The sequence below is a fragment of the Narcine bancroftii genome, chromosome 8 (genome assembly GCF_036971445.1).
Source record: "Narcine bancroftii isolate sNarBan1 chromosome 8, sNarBan1.hap1, whole genome shotgun sequence".
Lineage (NCBI taxonomy): Eukaryota > Metazoa > Chordata > Chondrichthyes > Torpediniformes > Narcinidae > Narcine > Narcine bancroftii.
Genome location: NC_091476.1, coordinates 37,574,627 through 37,591,793, shown reverse-complemented (window position 1 = coordinate 37,591,793; position 17,167 = coordinate 37,574,627). Strand labels below are relative to the sequence as shown.

The window sequence follows — 17,167 nt, the reverse complement described above, 5'->3', positions numbered from 1 at the left end:
GAAGTTATGCTCTGGAACGATGAGAAATACAATAAATACGAGGCTGCGTATGATACAATATAATTGGTTACACAGACTATACATTACACCGCAAAAGTTAAATAAATGGGACCCAACAGTATCTGATAGATGTTTTCGATGTAAAAAAGAAAGGGGAACAACAATTCATGCAATCTGGACATGTGAGAGAGTAGAAAAATTTTGGGATGATCTCAATCAGATATTAAATAAAATAACAGAAAACAATATACCAAAGAATCCAGAGATCTTTCTCCTAAGTAACATAAAAAATAAAGAATTTGGAATTGACTTGGAAGATGCACAAAAAAGATTTGTCAAGATAGCCCTAGCCGTAGCAAAAAAATGTATTATGTCAACCTGGAAAATGGAAGATAATTTGAAAATACAACAATGGTATATAGAAATGAATAAATGTATTCCATTAGAAAAAATAACATATAGTTTAAGAAATAATATTGAAATATTCGAACAAGTATGGGAGCCTTACATTAAATACAATAGCGAAAACCTACCGGGAACAAACATTACCTAAGTTGATGGAAGGAGAAGAAAAGAAAAGAATGGACTCAGTAGAATTTCTGGTGTATTTTTGTTGAATGACAACATTGTCTAACTGAATTAATGCAACCTAGATTGTATACCTAAAATGGATGAGAGGGGGGGGGGTGGGGGGGTGGCTTGGGAGGAGGGAGGGGGGAGGGAGAAAAAGTCACTGTAAATGTGTGGAAAAGAAAAAGTGTATATCATGGCTATTGTGATTTATGGTGTGAAAAATAAAAAATTTTAAAAAAAAAAAAAAAAAAAAAAAAAGATCATAGGTAAAGAATTCCCACAGGACCCAGAGCTGTTCCTGTTGGGAAATATGATGGACATAGGTTTAAGATGAAGCTGTCCAAATTCCAAATCCAATCTGGAATTATTGCATTGGCAGCGGCCAGGAGTGCATAGCGGTTACCTGAAAATCTGACTATCACTTGGGTATTGTGCGCTGGAATACAGAAATGCAAAGCTGTGTTCCCCTGGAGAAGATTAACTTAAGGAAAAAATATAAAATTTTCCTAAAAAATTGGCAACCATATTTAAATTTTATAGGAACACAGTTATAGTGTGGATCTACGTATCTTCCCACCCTGCCTCCCTGTCTATCCTTCTACTGAGGGAGAGATGGGGGAGGTGTCCATTCCATCCCAATCAAGTAAACAAGACAAATGTACCTAAACAAGACAAATGTACTTGCCATTGAGCTGTGACAAATCCCTGATGTGTCCCTACCTTTGTTGTGGGTGTCTTGAATGTGTGCATAACTGTTTTGTTGAGTGGAGGGGTGGGAGAATTGCTTGGACGCAACGGCAAATTTTGTATATAATTGATAACTGTAATTTCTGATTACTGGAAACTGAGTTTGTTTGAAAATGTTTAAAAATATTCAAAAAAAACCTTGTGAAATGTTATGGCATAGAAGTCTGTGGATGAAGCACTGGCAAATGGAGTCACCTGGAATGACCAGATCCTCAACGCAATGAACAGAAAGTCTACACCACCTCATGTTCATTTACTGGCTGTGACATTTGTAGAGCTGTACGGTGATCCTGTCAACCAGCTCAATTCAGAACAGGTGTACTATAAGTCAACCACAATTTCAAGGGTTAGCTGAGAGCATGAGAGAGAGAAAGATATCAAAGTAGTTTTACCAGAAAGATTTAGCAGTTAAGGACTACAGAGTTGCTCCTTGAGTTGCTGCCTTACAACTCCAGCCATCTCTGTTCAATCCTGACCTCTAACATTGTCCTTGTGCAGTTTGGGATTCGTTTGGTTTGAAAATCAGATTGATGGTCAGCACAAATGGCCTGCTTCTGAGTTGTATGAATCTGAACTGGGTGGGCAATAATCCCGGCTGTTGTTTTAAATAATCCTTAATTTGCTGCTTGTAACATTAGTTGGCAAATACAGGGCTGAATGCTTTGGATTGAGTACGGCATTCATTAATGAGTTTATGGAGCAATTCTTGTGTGGCCAATGCTATTTCACAGTTATCATTGAAAGGCTGAATTTCTGGAGGAGATTCTCACTAACTCTTCCATTTCTGGAGAGAAAACTTGGCAGACAAAATGCAAAACTACCCAAAAATATGTTTGTAGGTTAATCATCGAGAGTAAATTCACCTCTTATTGGGGATAAATTGCAAAAGAAGTAAAGAGATTGAAAAAAGAGCTCATATTAATGATTCAGGAAAATGAAAGGAGAATGCTCTGCAGGAAGCATTTATAGATGTGATCAGCTGCTATTTATTGTCATGTAATGAAAGAGAAATGCAATAGTTTACAAAATTGCCTTCAGTCTGCCATAAGACAGACAAAGATTCACCATTAGTATTAGCTCAGCTAGTCAGAGGAAGAGAAGCAAAGGAGAGTTTGTCTCCAGCATTACCATAGCCGCACAGATCATAGGAAAAGAATTCCCACAGGAACTAGAGCTGTTCCTGTTGGGAAATATGTCCATCATATTTGGACATAAGGTTATGGACATAAGGTTTAAGATGAAGCTGTCCAAATTCCAGTTCAGTTCAAACCATTGGCAACCCAAGCCCAGATCCAAATCTCTGACATGATGAGGAAGCCTTCAGTGCTCAGGGCCCTTTGGGAGCACTCCCTTCCCTCAGCATTCCTCTCACACACCAATTCCGCTACCTGGTTCTCATGAGGTCATCTCTAGCACCATGTGTGAGTTCCTCACCCACGGCCTGTGGGTGTTTCTCGTCTGCATTGCTAGCAGCCCATGTGGATTCCTTGCCTGCAAGACTCAAAGGCTTGGGCAAGCAGAGGATGAGGATGATCTTGATTCCAGTAAGGTAATTTAAATTGGGAAGGGCTAATGGAGACAGCAGCTCGGCCAGTCGAATGCTCCAATTGCAGGATGTGGGAAATCTGGGACAGCACAATTGTTCCTGATGACTACACGTGTAAGAGGTGCATCCATCTGCATCTCCTGGGAGACCGAGTTGGGGAAATGGAGCTGGATGAACTCCGGATCGTTTAAGAGGCAGAGGTAGTGATAGGAGATGAGCTTCAGGGAGACAGTCACCCCCAAAGGTCAGGAGACGGGTAAATGGGTGACTGTTACGAAATGAAAGGGGAATAGACAGAGTGCAGAGCACCTCTGTGGCTGTTCCCCTCAACAATAAGTATTCTGTTTTGGATATTGTTGGGGGAGATGTTCTACCAGCGACAAGTGGTGGTGGATAAATCTCGCCCGCGGAGGCTGACCCCTCATCTCAGAAGGGAGGAGAAGAGGAGAGCTATGATAATTGGAGACTCGTTGGTTAAGAGAGCAGATAGAGGGTTTTGTGAATGAGATTGAGGCTCCCAGATGGTATGTTGCTTCTCAGGAGCCAGAATTAGGGATGTCTCTGATCAAGCACAGCTTTCTGGAGGCGGACGGTGAGCAGCCAGATGTCGTGGTCCAAGTGGGGACCAATGTCATAGACAGGGATGAGGTCCTGAGGAAGGAATATACAGAGTTAGCTAAGAAGCTAAAAAACAGAAACTTAAGAGTGGTAATCTCAGGTGTGCTGCCTGTGCCATGTGCCAGAGAGGGTAGGAATAGGAAGTTGTGGTGTATGAATGTGTGGCTGAAGAGTTGGTGCAGGGGGCAGGGGTTCAGATTTGTGGATCATTGGGATCTCTTCTGGAGAAGATCTGATCTGAACAAAAAGACAGGCTGCACCTGAACTGGGAAGAGACCAATAATATTCTGGCAGGCAGATTTGCTCAAGCTGTTGGAGAGGGTTTAAAGTAGTTTGGCAGGGAGATGGGAACAAGAGTGTGAGTGCAGAGAATAGGGTAGAAGGTCAAAAGCATGATGCCATGTGTTCTAAGTTTGTGAAGGGACAGGCAGGGGACAAAACATAAATGGAGGTTGAGGAAAGTCCATCTCCCACCCTCCATCCTCACTACATCTTGCAGTGGATGTATTGAGAGCATCCTGTCCAACTGTATCACTGCCTGGTTTGGAAGCTGTACCACTTCAGACTGTAAGACATTGCAAAGGATGATGAAGTAAGTGGAAAAGGTCATTGGGGAGCCTTTTCCTAGCATGGAGGTCATCTACTACACTTGATGCAGGTGGAAAACAGTAAACATTGTGAAAGACTCCACACATCCCACATGTAAACTGTTCTGTCATCTGGCAGGATGTACTTTAGTACTCGAGTCATTGTGTCTAGAGTTGGAAACAGCTTTTATCCCCAAGCCATCAGGGTCCTGAACTCCCAGTACAGATGTAGATAGTGCACTATGGACTTAATACATTAATATTTTAATGTGTTAACTGTTTTCTTAAATTATATCTATGTAAATATGCTCCATTGGCCTGTAGAAATGCTATCTTGACCTACCATGCAAGCATGGTATGAATGATAAATAAAGCTGACTTGAAATGTAGCCATTTGGAGGGTTTGAAATATGTATATTTCAATGCTAGGAGTATTAGGAATAAAGAGGATGAATTTAGAACATGGGTCAGTATGTGGAACTACCATGTTGTGGCTGTAACAGAAACTTGGCTGGAGGAAGGGCAGGATTGGCTGATGTAGGTACCAGGGTTTAAGTGTTTTAAAAAGAATTGGATGGGAGATAGGAGAGGGTGGGGGAGTAGCATTACTGGTCAGGGATAATATCACAGCTATAGAAAGGGAGGATGCTGCAGAGGGAGCTATCTCTGTGCTGGGAGTAATCTATAGGCCCACAAATAGTCCTTGGGTTACTGAGAAGCAGATAAGCAGGCAGATTTTGGAATGGTGCAGGAAATACAGGGTTGTTGTTATGTCAACACTAATATTGACTGTCACTTCCTGACTGCAAGATGGATATATAGGGCTGAATTTTTCAGGTGTGTACAAGAAAGATTCCTGACATAGTATGTGGCCCGGCTGATGAGAGGAGAGGCCACACTGGATCTAGTTCTGGGTAACAAACCTGGTCAGGTTGGGGGAGCATTTTGGTAAGAATGATCACAACTCTCTTAGCTTCAGCATAGCCATGGCAGAGGATTAAAAACAGACAAAATGGGAAAGTGCTTAATTGGGTAAGGGCTAATTATGAAGTGATGAAGCAGGAGCTAGCGAGAGTAAATTGAAGGAGGTACAAGGGTGAAAGCACAGAAGTAATGTGAACAAAGTTTAGGGACATGGAAAAGAAGGTAGGAAAAGGAAACCTAGGCTGATAAAACAGGAGAGGAACTGTATATTAGATATAGGAAGCAGGAAACAGGAAGGACTCATGAGAAATATATGGCAGCCAGGAAGAAGCTTAAGAAAACACTCAGGAGAGTTCAAAGGGGGCATGAGAAGGCCTTGGCATGTAGGATTAAGGTGTTCTATGCATTTGTGAGGAACAGAAGGATGACAAAAATGAAGGTGGGCTATTAAAGGATAAAGAAGCAAACATGCCTGGAGATGGAGGAGGTTGGGAAGGTCTTAAATGAATTGATTGGTTCAGTATTCACAGGAGAAAGGGACATTGATCAGAGTGAGATTGGAATAGAACAGGCTTGTCTGCTGGAAAATGTGAAGATTAAGGAAGCAGAAACATTCGATCTTCTTAAAAACATCAAGATTGATAAGTCTCCAGGGCCAGATGAAATATATCCCAAGTTACTGTGGGAAGTGAGAGAAGCTGGTGGTGCTGGAGGTAATAATGAGAACCCTCGGAATTATAGACCGGTGAGTCTTACATCAGTGGTGTGCAAACTATTGGAGAGGGTTCTTAAGGATAGAATATATTAGCATTTAGATAAGAACAGTCTACTCAAAGATAATCAGCATGGCTTTGTGAAGGGAAGGTCGAGCCTCACGAGTCTAATTGAGTTTTTTGAAGAGGTACAAAAGAAATTGATGAGAATAGGGCAGTAGGTGTGGTCTACGTGGATTTTAGTAAGGCATTTGATAAGGTCCTCCATGAGAGACTTATCCAGAAAGTCAGGAGTCACGGGATGATTGGAAACTAGGCATGGATTTTTTTTTAAAAACTGTCTTGCAGGAAGAAAGCAGAGAGTAGTAGTGGAAGGAAAATGTTCTGCCTGGAAGGTGGTGACTAGTGGAGCATCACAAGGATATTTTTGTGACCCTTGTTCTTTGTGATTTTTATAAATGATCTGGACGAAGAGGCAGAAGAATGGGTCAGTAAGTTTGCAGATGACACGAAGCTTGGAGAAGTTATGGATAGAGCTGAGGTTGTCAAAGGTTACTTGGACTTTCATGAATCATTGGGTTCTACCTTTTGGTGTTCAGGTCACTATTACAACAGATGGAGGGCCACAGTTCAAGTCGATGTTGTTCCGATCTTCAGGGCACTACCCATATTTGCAATGCAGCTTACATCTGCAGGCTAATGGGCTCATTGAGCATTTCCATTGATAATTGAAGGCAACATTAACAACAGGTGGTGATGCATCTACTTGGGGTGAACGTTTCCCCATTGTTCTCCATGGAGGGCGTACTGCTGTTGAGGCAAATCTTGGATGTTCAACGGCAGAGCTAGTATATGGCAGGTGAGTTGGTGAATCTGAATCCAAGCACAACGCTCTATGATCCAGCTACTTATGCTGATCCTCTTCGGGAAAACGTGAGATGACTCCAACCTACTCCTACGCAGCAGGCATCACCTGCAGTATATGTGGTGAATGATTTACAACGCTGTACTCATGTGTTCCTCCAGCATGATGCTGTTTGCAAACCACTTCAGTCCATTTATGATGAACATTTTCAGGTCTTACGACACCACCTAAAGACATTTGTGATTGTCAGTGATGGAAAAACTGACACTGTCGGTTGTATATTGACAGTCCATGTTCTGCATCAGTACCAGTGGCACCCCTACTAGTTGAACCATGCATCGCCTGTCTTGTGGTATTGTACAAGGTTGGGCCGAACTGTCAGCCCTCCGGACTGTTACATAGCTGGACAGTTCGAATCAGTCACCTCCTTGCATGGCTCAGAAGTGGGGGGTGGGGTGGGGTGGTTGTCATGGACACACACTTACCTTTGACAGGACCAGTGCTGGCCATGGCTGGTGACGTAAGTAATGTGATGTGCAGGGGAAATAATGCGCATGCGCAAGTGTGTTAAACATCAGAATACGGGTGATGGATCTCGGATGCAGGAGGAGGAGAGTGAGAGTGTAGGATCACCCATGTGGAAAGGAGCCAATGAGAAGGTCAGAGGAGTTCAGCTGGGTTGTGTTTGGGGATTTGAAAAATGCAATGTTGTGTCTAGTGAATTTTAAAATAAAGAAAGTTGACTTCACGGTGTGCTGAAAGAAACGAGTGAGCGTATTCTTTATTTGTTTGTAAGCTGTGGTAAATCAGGATCATTACAGAATCATGTTGGAGGTGAATGAAATTACAGAGGATAATGAGCAGAGGCTGGTGGGATGTTAGGTAAAGACAAAGGAAACCCTGTGTTTGTTGTGTCTACGGGTAGAGGGAGCCAGGGCAGATTAGTGGGAAATGGAGGAGATGCGGGTCAGGGCTGAGTTGATGTGGTGGAGTGGAAACCACGTTTTTAGAAGAAGGAAGACATCTCAGATGATCTGAACTGGAAGACCCCATCTTGGGAACAAATATGACGGATCAATTGAGAGAAAGGAATAGAATCCTTGCAGGGGCCTTGGTGGAAAAATTGCAGTTGACGTAGTTGTGGGAGATAGTGAGTTTGAAAAAAAAAAATGTGGAAAACTTGTCTCCCAAGATGGAGAATGAGAAATCAAGAAAGGGGAGAATGTTGCTGGAGATGGGCCATGAATTTGAGGTCAGGGTCAAAGTTGGCAGCAAAATGAATGACATTGGCGAGCTCATCACAGGTGTATGAGGTAGCCCCAATGTAGCCATCAATATAGTGGAGGAAGGGTTGAGGGGCCTTGCCAGGAAGAATACTGCATATTCTTTCAAGCTTCACAGGAAATGTGAATGTGAATTTTAAAAATTGTTTCAAAATTATTTGACTGCTTTTCTTTTGTGATTGTCAAATTGTAAATGTTTCATGGATTTTCTGCAATTTTTCTAAAGAATACAAGGACAAATACTTCACTTCATTGAGGAAATCTATGTGAAGTGGTGTCTTAAAAAAGAAGCCTCTATCCTCAAAGACCCCCACCACCTAGGCCACACCCTCTTCACTCTGCTACCATTGGGAAAATGTACAGGAGCCTAAAGGTGAGCACTCAATTGGACAAGGACAGTTTCTTCCCCACTGCCATCAGATTCCAGAATAAGCTATGAATCAAAACACTGCCTTACTTTTTGTGCATTATTATTCTTAATGTTGTAAGATGGTTATAATAGTGTACTACCAATCAATCACAATCAGACAGAGAGTCATGATTAATAGGCTTTAATCACCTTAAAGTGTCAGCACAGCTCGCATGTTGCTGACCCAGTTCCAAGGCAGGTACTGAGGGAGGGGTTTGAGTGTGGCAGCCTTTATGGGGATATCTGGGAGGGAGGAGTCAAAGGTTCGGGGGGGGGGGGTGCGGGCCAGCCCATACAGCACATACATAAATCTATACACATAGTGGTAGCACCACAAATATGAATGTTTGGACTGTGACGCTGCCGCAAAACAACGAATTTCATGACTTGTTCATGACAATAAATTCTGATTCTGATCTTGACAATCAGCATTAATTTTATCTCAACAAACTGAACTTTTTATGCTAGAAATCCAAAACATAACAGACATAAACCATGCAGCAAGACAGGCAGCATCAGCAAGGAGAGAAATAAACTCAACATTTCAAATCAAGGATCCTTTATATGAACTGGAAAAGTATCAGTTTTGTCAATTAGAACTTTGTTTATTTGTGACTGCAAAAAACACCATGCCTGCAAATGCTTTGGTTTAGTAGCATGAAATTTATTTAGTAAGTTGCATCCAGCACGAAGAAACAGTACTTAAAGTCATTATAGGGCACTGCTCTGTGGAGGACAGAGTGAGGATACAAGCATAGATTGGGACAATGTAATTTTGCATAGCTGCACCTTTTGATTTGGAGAAAGTAAATGGAATTGAAGTCGTTGTTCAGTGACTGAATGAGCTCAGTCCTTTCTCTGTTGCATTGCCACTTTTTCCTTTGAAGGCCACAGTAGAACCTGCCTCCTTCACACCTGCAGGCAGTGTATTCCAGATTCCATCCGCACGCTACTTTAAAAAGTCCTCTCCAAGTTGCAATTATACCTGTGACAGTAACTGTCTTTAAAAATAAAAGGAGCTGGCTGGATTTAGAACTAAGAAAAAGGAAGTGAGTTTATTCATGCAGATGATGGTGAGAGGTGTTCAGCCATGGAAGGCATTAAAAGAACTGATGTTGTTTTAAAGTCAGTCCTAGTTCCTGGGAAAGGGTCGATTGGTCCACTGGATCCATGCCAACCACTGGGCACATCTGTTTTCATCCCATTTCGACCACTTGGTCTGCCTCTCTCCAACACTATTTCAGGCAGTACATTCCACATTACCTTCTGGCTAAAACATCTCAGTTGTGAGGAGAGACTTGAGTGGAGGAATTTTTTTATTCCTTACCTCAAACCAGTTTATATATATATTGCTGGTTTCATGTTTAATTGTTTGCTCTTTTTTGGCTTTACTTAGTTGCCCTTTTACAAACAATACTCGCAATCCTCAGGCTAGTTGAGGAAATTCATGTCTTTTCTTGCAATTACATATTTTCTTCAACTTGCAATGGGTGGACTACTTTTTTCTCCGAGATCACTGACTATTTCAAGGCAAGTAAATTCATTGAAAATCTAATATATTTTCCTTTAATTTTGTACCATTTCTCATCTGCTGTCGCCTTTCAAACTGAATTTCCCAATTGACCTCTGCCAGCTTGTCCCTCGAAACAGTTCATTTATTTTTTTACCCAAGACCTCACTTTGGTCTTAAGAACATTTCCATGAATTTCAAAGTGAAATTCAATTACATTATTTTCAAAAAGATCTTTCGCCAGGAACTTCTTAATTACACCTGACGTATCTGAGATGGCTGGATCAAAATAAGTAATTCCATGGTTAGGTCATGAAGTATTATTTTCAGAAATGGCCGTGAACTCATCTTCCAGTAGAACCATTGGCAAGTTACTTTAATCTGCTTGAATGAAAATGAAATACTTATGCACTTTGAATTCTTTCATTAATGATGCAATTGTATTCCTATTTTTGGGGACCTTTGAATTACTCCCATTGGATTACTCCTTCATATTTCTGTCTTTACTACTTCATGATCTCAAAGCAAGAGAATCCTAAACCACTGTCTCTATCCTTTATTGAAGTTAAATCTGTAGAAGCTGTGATTGTAGTTTAATATGCAAAAGTGGTGGAGAAACTCAGCAGATCTTTGCTTCATGAAGTAAAAACACACCAAAATGCTAAAGGAACTCAGCGGGTCTTTTAGCATCCATTAAAAAAAAGGAAAGATGTGTTGCTGATGTTTTGGGCCTAAGCCCTTCTTCAAGGAATAAGCAAAATGAACCAGAAGCAGGAAATCTCAGAATTCAGACAATACTGGCTGGGGAGGAATCTAGACTAACAAAAGGTGTTGATGGCATATGATAAGGGATGAGACGAGCATTTATCATGTCTGTGCAAAAGGAGACAGGGAAGGGGAAACAGAACTGCAGGAAGTCAACAGGGGAAGAAGTGAGGGTGGGAGGATTTAATGAAAGCCAGAGAAGTTGATATTAATGCTATCCGGCTGGAGAGTGCCAGTCGGAAGATGAGGTGTTGTTCCTTCAATTTGAGTGTGGTTTCAGTCTGGCAGTGCATGAGACTGTGGACAGACATGTCAGCAAGGGAATGGAATGGGGAATTGAAATGCGTGGGCACTGCAAACTTCTTAATTACACCTGACATATCTGAGATGGCTGGATCAAAATAAGTAATTCCATGGTTAAGTGCATGAAGTATTATTTTCAAGACAGACAGAGCTATTGCTATTGCGGCAGACAGAGCCGAGATCTGCATCCAGTCTCTCCAATGTAGGAATCCATATTGGGAGCAACGAATCAGTAGATGACCCATGCAGATTCACAAGTGAAATGTTGTTTCACTTGGAAGGACTTTTTGCGGCCCTGAATGGTGGTGAGGGAGGAGGTGTGGGCGCAAGTGGAGCATTTCCTGCAATCACAGGTGGACAGTTGGTAGGGAGGGAGGAGGGAACAAGAGAGTCATGGAGGGAATGGTCCCTGCGGAAGATAGAGGGGGAAGAAAGAGGAGAATATGAGTCTAGTGAGTCTAGTGATGAAGGAGACTGATGGGATGATACGTGAAGACAAGAGGAATCCTGTCCTTGTTGCATGTGGGGGAGGAGGGAGCCAGGGTAGATGTGTGGGTGAGCTCTGAGTTGATGGTGGTAGAAGCAAAGCCATGTTGTTTGAAGAATGAGGCCATCTTTGATGATCTGGCATAGAAGTTCTCATCCTGGATGCAGATGCGCTGGAGATGGAGGAATTGAGGGAATGGAATGGAATCCTTACAGGGCAAGGTGGGAAGAGGTGTAGTTGAGGTAGCCATGGGAGTAGTTGGATTTGTAAAAGATGTCTACAAGAAGATCTTTGCCTCATGACCTGTCGAGGTTCACCAGCAGTTTTGTGTATTCAACTATCCTTTATTATTGGGGTACCCAACCCTTATTTCTTGCATTCAGTTCAAAACTGTGAGCAACTTGGAACCAAAGTTGTTGAATCAAATCCACGAGTTCTATTTTTTTTTGACAAAAATCTATTTTGAAATCTTCTTGCAACCCAGGAGTTCCATTAGCACCGTTTTTTGGGTGATTGCAGTCGCTCCACTTTTCCAAGCAGACTGGGCTGAGAAAGAGCAACTTTAAGTGAAAGGAGCAGCCTAGCGTCTGCAGTTGGTCCTCAACCAGAGATGGATTTCAGCAACATGGACTACCAGGTTGTGTTACAACACTCGCACCAGCTTGGTGAGAGCTCGCAGCCATCTTTAGTCAGCTGTTCCCATATGGTCTAGCGGTTAGGATTCCTGGTTTTCACCCAGGCGGCCCGGGTTCGACTCCCGGTATGGGAATTCCACTTTTCTATCTGCAGACAAGAATTCTTTTAAAATAAAGTAAGTGAAGCACTTCATGGTTGGTGGGGGGGGGGCTGCACCTTGAGAGTTAGGTGGGGGGGGAGCCCGAACCCTGTCTGGGGGCTGCGCTCACGGGACGGCCTGGAAGGGAGAGGGGGAGAGAGAGAGGGAGGGAGGAGGAGGGAGAGAGGGAGAAGGAGAAAGAGAGAGGAGGAGGAGGAGGAGGAGGAGGGGGGGTGGGGCTGGTGGGAGAGGAGACTGCTGCCTGAGTCTCGTCTGGGGGCTGCGCTCACGGGACGGCCTGGGAGGGGGGGAAGAGAGGGAGGGGGGGGGGGAAGAGAGGGAGGGGGGGGGGGAAGAGAGGGAGGGGGAAGAGAGGGAGGGGGGGGAAGAGAGGGAGGGGGGGGAAGAGAGGGAGGGGGGGGAAGAGAGAGGGGGGGGAAGAGAGAGGGGGGGGGGAAGAGAGAGGGGGGGGGGAGAGAGAGGGGGGGGGGGAGAGAGAGAGAGAGAGAGGGGGGGGGGGAGAAAGGAGACTGCTGCCCGAGTCTCGTCTGGGGGCTGCGCTCACGGGACGGCCTGGAGTCGCTGTCCTTGCCGAATGCGTGGCGGGGACGAGGAAGGGGCGTTGGCGTGGCCACGGGACCGGTTTCCCGCATCTCCAACCTCCATGACATTACAACATCGAATAGTCTTTCGGAATTTCTTCGGGGGGGGGGGGGGGTTTGGAATAGAAGCGCTGCAATCCAAGGGAGCGTCTCCAAAGTACGTTTCTCTGCCCAGGGTCCAGAGAAGGATCCTCATTGCTGATGGTGGCCAGTGAAGTTACTCTCGGGTCCACCGAAAGCAGCCGGGTCAACTCACTGAGATCACCGTGGATGAGTTGCGCTCACGTTAAATGTTTGCTCCCCCAACTCTCACTTGCTAACTCCCTGTTAATGTTGGGGAATCTAGTGAACTCCCGGGTCCTTTGGTGGATGAAATTCAGGTGCCGGACAGGTGTAGCAGAGCCTCCTCCCTCCGCAACTTTGTGTCCCAGTTCCAGCTCGCTTCTTCGTCACCCTCCCAGCGAAAGGCGAGGAGTTGCTCAATCTTCCTAAACAGATTTCTTCTATCTTCTACTTGTCTTGTGGTTTCCCCCCCCCCCTCGGATTTAATCACCATAATAAAACTGGAGGGGGAGGGGGAGGGGGAGGGGGAGGGGGGGGGGGGGAGGGGGGAGGAGGGGGGGGAGGGGGGAGGGGGGGGAGGGGGGAGGGGGGGTGGCTGGGTAAATGCTGCTTCTTTCCCAGCCCGGGTGAAGCTTGGAGATGGTCCCTCCCCTCGCCAATTGGCCGATGTGATGGAAAATTTGCAATTCACTCTGAGCCAATTGGAAAGGGTGGAAGTCGAGTTAGGAAATCCCCAAAGTTTCGGGAGTTCTGGCGGAGCACGCGGCCGTGTGGGTGAGGTGAGGGGGACTGCGCTCCATCCCATCAGGTAGGTGCCCCAGTCTGGCCACCTGGTCGACCCGAGAGAAAGGCAGGGTCCGCTCCCCACGGGACAAGTCACTGACATCGTTCTGCTCCATTCAGTTGCATGGGACTTGACCCACCCGGGGGTGCGCGATCAGAAGTAACCCTTGTGGTTGGAGTGATGGTCAGAGCCCCTTGTCACGCTTGCAGTGGCCTTTTTAGCGATGATTTATCCCAATCCTGGGTTGTGGTCCCTTCCATACAGATTTTTAATAGCGGGCGTAACGGGGTCTTGATATCGACGATCGGGATCTTCTGAGTTGTCCGATCTTCGGATTTTTCATCTCAACTTTCCTGGTCCAGGCAAACGAATAAGAAGTGGTGGGAGACCGGTCATCATGTTGTCTCCTACTCCACGTGCGTTCACACACCGCTTGTAATGCTCTGAGTGAGTTGATGGCAGCTGTCCAAGGTGACCAGAATGCAATAAGTCGACCACTCCAGCTCGCTGATCTCATCTCTGGAGCTCCTCAATCACGTGTCGTAGTTTTAAAGCAAGTTTTTGTTTTCTTTGGACGATTATTGAATCTTTAATAGGAGTGTGGTGAAGGTGGCCCTTCTTGTAAAAGCTGGCCACGCACCGGGGGAAACGTGCAATCTGGCTGGGAAGTTCTTCCATGGGAAAACAAACTCTTCAAGAAGTTACAGAAATGCATGGGTGGTAATTTACCAAAATTCCGTGGACTCCAGCAGATTCGAAGTCACCAAAGGTGGACAAAATGCAATTAACTGGAGGCCAGTTAGCTTAATGTGTGTAGTAATCATTTGGATAAACACCATTCCATCTAGCAGATGCACCAGGGATTCAGGAAGGGCAGGTCACGTTTAACTTAATTTACTGGGGGTCTTTGAAGAGGTACAGTTTAGCATGCGGTGGATAGAGGAGGAAAAGGTGGATTTCGATTTCAAGAAGGCATTTGATAAGGTGCTGCACAAAAGACCTGCATAAGACAAGGATGTACTGGAGATGAGGATAATGCATTGGCATGCATAAGAGTGAAAGTCTGCAGAAGCTGTGATTGTTGTAAAAACACAGAAATGCTGGAGAACCTTGCAGTTCTCACAGTATCCGTCAGATAAAGAGAAACAACCAAGGATCTTGAAGAAGGACTCAGGCCTGAAACGTCTGTGAGACCTGCTGAGTTCCCCCTAGCATGTCTGTGTCTTGATGGCATGTGGAGAGGATTGGTTAACCAGTAGAAGGCAGAGAGATCGGATAAATAGGTCTTTCTCCAGTTGGCAATGCCGGTGCATCACAAGGATCGGTGTTGGGCCCACAACTGTTTACAATATACTGAAATGATTTGGAGGAGGGGACCAAGAGGAGTGTATCTCAGTTTGCTGAGGGCGTTGAATTAAGTGAGAAAGCAAATGGTGTGAAGGTCACAGAATGTTTACATAGTCTGTCAGATGGAGTGCAATGTTGCTAAATGTGAGTTCATGCATTTTGGAAGGAAAAATAGTAAACCAGACTATTATTTAAATTAACTGCAGGATGCTGTTGTGCAGAGGACCCGGGACTACTTGTGCATGAATCACGAAAAGTTAGATTACAGGTGCAGCGGGTTGCTGGCCTTCATTACTGAGGGATAGAATTTAAGAGCAGGGAGGTTCTGCTGTGACTGTGCAGGTTACAGGTTAGGCTGCACACGGAATACCATGTGCAATTCTGGTCTCCTTGCTTTTGAAAGGATAAGCTGATGTTGAAGTCAGTGCAGAGGAGGTTAACCAAGTTGATTCTGGAAATGAGAGGGATAGCAGGGGAGAAGAGATTGAGGAGCCTGAGACTACTCTTATTGAAGTTTAGAACCATGAGAGGGATCTTCTCAAAACATAAAATTATGAAAGGAGTGTGTGTGTGTGTATGCATGTATGTAAAGCAGGGTTGTTGGTCCCACTGGCAGGGAGACGGGAACTAAGGGAATTGGCCTCTCAAATCAGGGGAGTAGATTTAAAACAGAGATGAGAAGGAATTGCTTTTCCAAAAGCAAACTGAATCTGAAATGCTCTGCCCAAATGAAACGATACAACCAGGCTCATGAATTTAAGATGTTGATAGTAGGTTTTTGAATAGCAGAGGAATTAGTAGTTATGAGGAACAGGTAGATAAGCGAAGTCAAGTCCACAGCCAGAACAGCCACAATCTTATGGAATAATGAAAGGCCAGATGGCCTATTCTTGCTCCTATTTCTTTCTTATGCTCTTGTATTATGGCTCATTTCATTTTGAAGTAGAATACATCTGTTTCATGATTACACCTTTATCTCTTGAGATGATGTCGAAAAAAATAAACGGCAGTTCACTTGTTCAGAATAGCTGTCTTTGCTGAATTGTTTCAAAGATTAGGATTCTTAAATATATGGGATCAAAAAAATATCTTAAATTAGTGGAGTATGAAAACCACAATACCAAAACTGGGGTTTATTAATTCTGATCCCCTTGTCCATTTGATGCTCTGGTTACTGAGTCAGACGTTCGTGCCACAATGGTGTTCATTTTCATTGTGTTCTTTAATAACCTTATCCAACACTCTGAAAACATGATGTTCTTCTATTTGTTTGTCCCCTTGGTCAAGAAACTAAGTCAATGAAATAAATGGAAACCAAAAATTAAATCATGACACAAGGGAAGCCACAGTACAGAAACATGCCAAGGTGCAGCATCTGAATACCTGATGTGATCACAAGAAGATAAACAAAGTAATACATCAATGGAAGTAAATATACACAATCTCATTTCCATGGGTGCCAGTGTGACTGTAGCTGGAATCATGATCTTCGCTTGATAGGTCATTACTTAGAATTAGAAGTTGCATCAATTTGGATCAAGTAAAGAAAATAGCAAAGGGCAGAAAATATTAGTCAGAGAACTATTTACAGGTTGCCAGAAAGTAGATGTAATATTGGGCATGGCAGAAAGCAGGACATGAGGGGGTGCATGTAGCAGGGTTAAAACTGTATTCATTTTAATGTACTTAAAGACTAGATTAAACAAATTTGTTGCAATGATGTGGTAGATTAGTTCATGGAATGCGTATATGAATCTTTACCAAGTTAATTCTTTGAGGAACCAAATGGGAATAAAGGCCAATTTAGATTTTGTTTTGTGGAACAAAAAAAGCTTAATTGGTACTTCTGTTGGCAAGGGACTTTTGAAAAACATGGCTGTTCTGCTTATAGAAAGTGACAATGAGTTTAAAAGTGATTTAGCTCAATCCAAAAACCAGCGTTAAATCTCAATGAAGGTAAGTCAGGAAGGTATGAAAGGAGATTTGGCTGCTATTCATTGGAAGAATGCGATAAATGGCATGGCAGTGTGAAGGCAGTGATTAACTTTGAAAGAAATAATGTATAACATTTGTATTCTATCGCTAACAAAAGAAATTAAAGATGGTCTTAAATCAAGTGAAGAGGCATATAAAGTTGTCAGAAATAGAAATAGACCTGAAGATTGGGAAGATTATAGAATTTGGAAAGAAGGATATTTTTAAAAAGGCATGATTAAAAAAAAAATGAAGGTAGACCAGTGTGAATCATTAAAACAGACTTTAGGAG

The 17,167-nt window shown here is 43.6% G+C and overlaps 1 protein-coding gene, 1 long non-coding RNA gene and 1 other non-coding gene across 7 annotated transcripts in view; 2 read left to right on the top strand and 1 right to left on the bottom strand.

The window, feature by feature from the left end:
- Positions 1-9,808: 9,808 nt before the first annotated feature.
- Positions 9,809-12,736, bottom strand: LOC138740592 (uncharacterized). Its single transcript, XR_011343059.1, has 2 exons — positions 12,671-12,736; positions 9,809-12,113 (listed from the first exon to the last, which is right to left on the bottom strand). It is a non-coding gene; the product is annotated as an uncharacterized lncRNA (long non-coding RNA).
- Positions 12,028-12,099, top strand: trnae-uuc (transfer RNA glutamic acid (anticodon UUC)). Its single transcript has one exon. It is a non-coding gene; the product is annotated as a tRNA-Glu (tRNA).
- The window catches only part of elf1 (E74-like ETS transcription factor 1), a 309,211-nt gene continuing 304,098 nt past the window's right edge, over positions 12,055-17,167 (top strand). For 4 of the 5 annotated variants that reach the window (XM_069893435.1, XM_069893441.1, XM_069893440.1 and 1 more), the window contains exon 1: positions 13,478-13,578. The gene's annotated coding sequence lies outside the window, so the exon portion shown is untranslated. Of the gene's footprint in view, positions 12,142-13,477; positions 13,579-17,167 lie in introns of those variants that run through there. The other variant, XM_069893437.1, reaches the window with a different exon arrangement.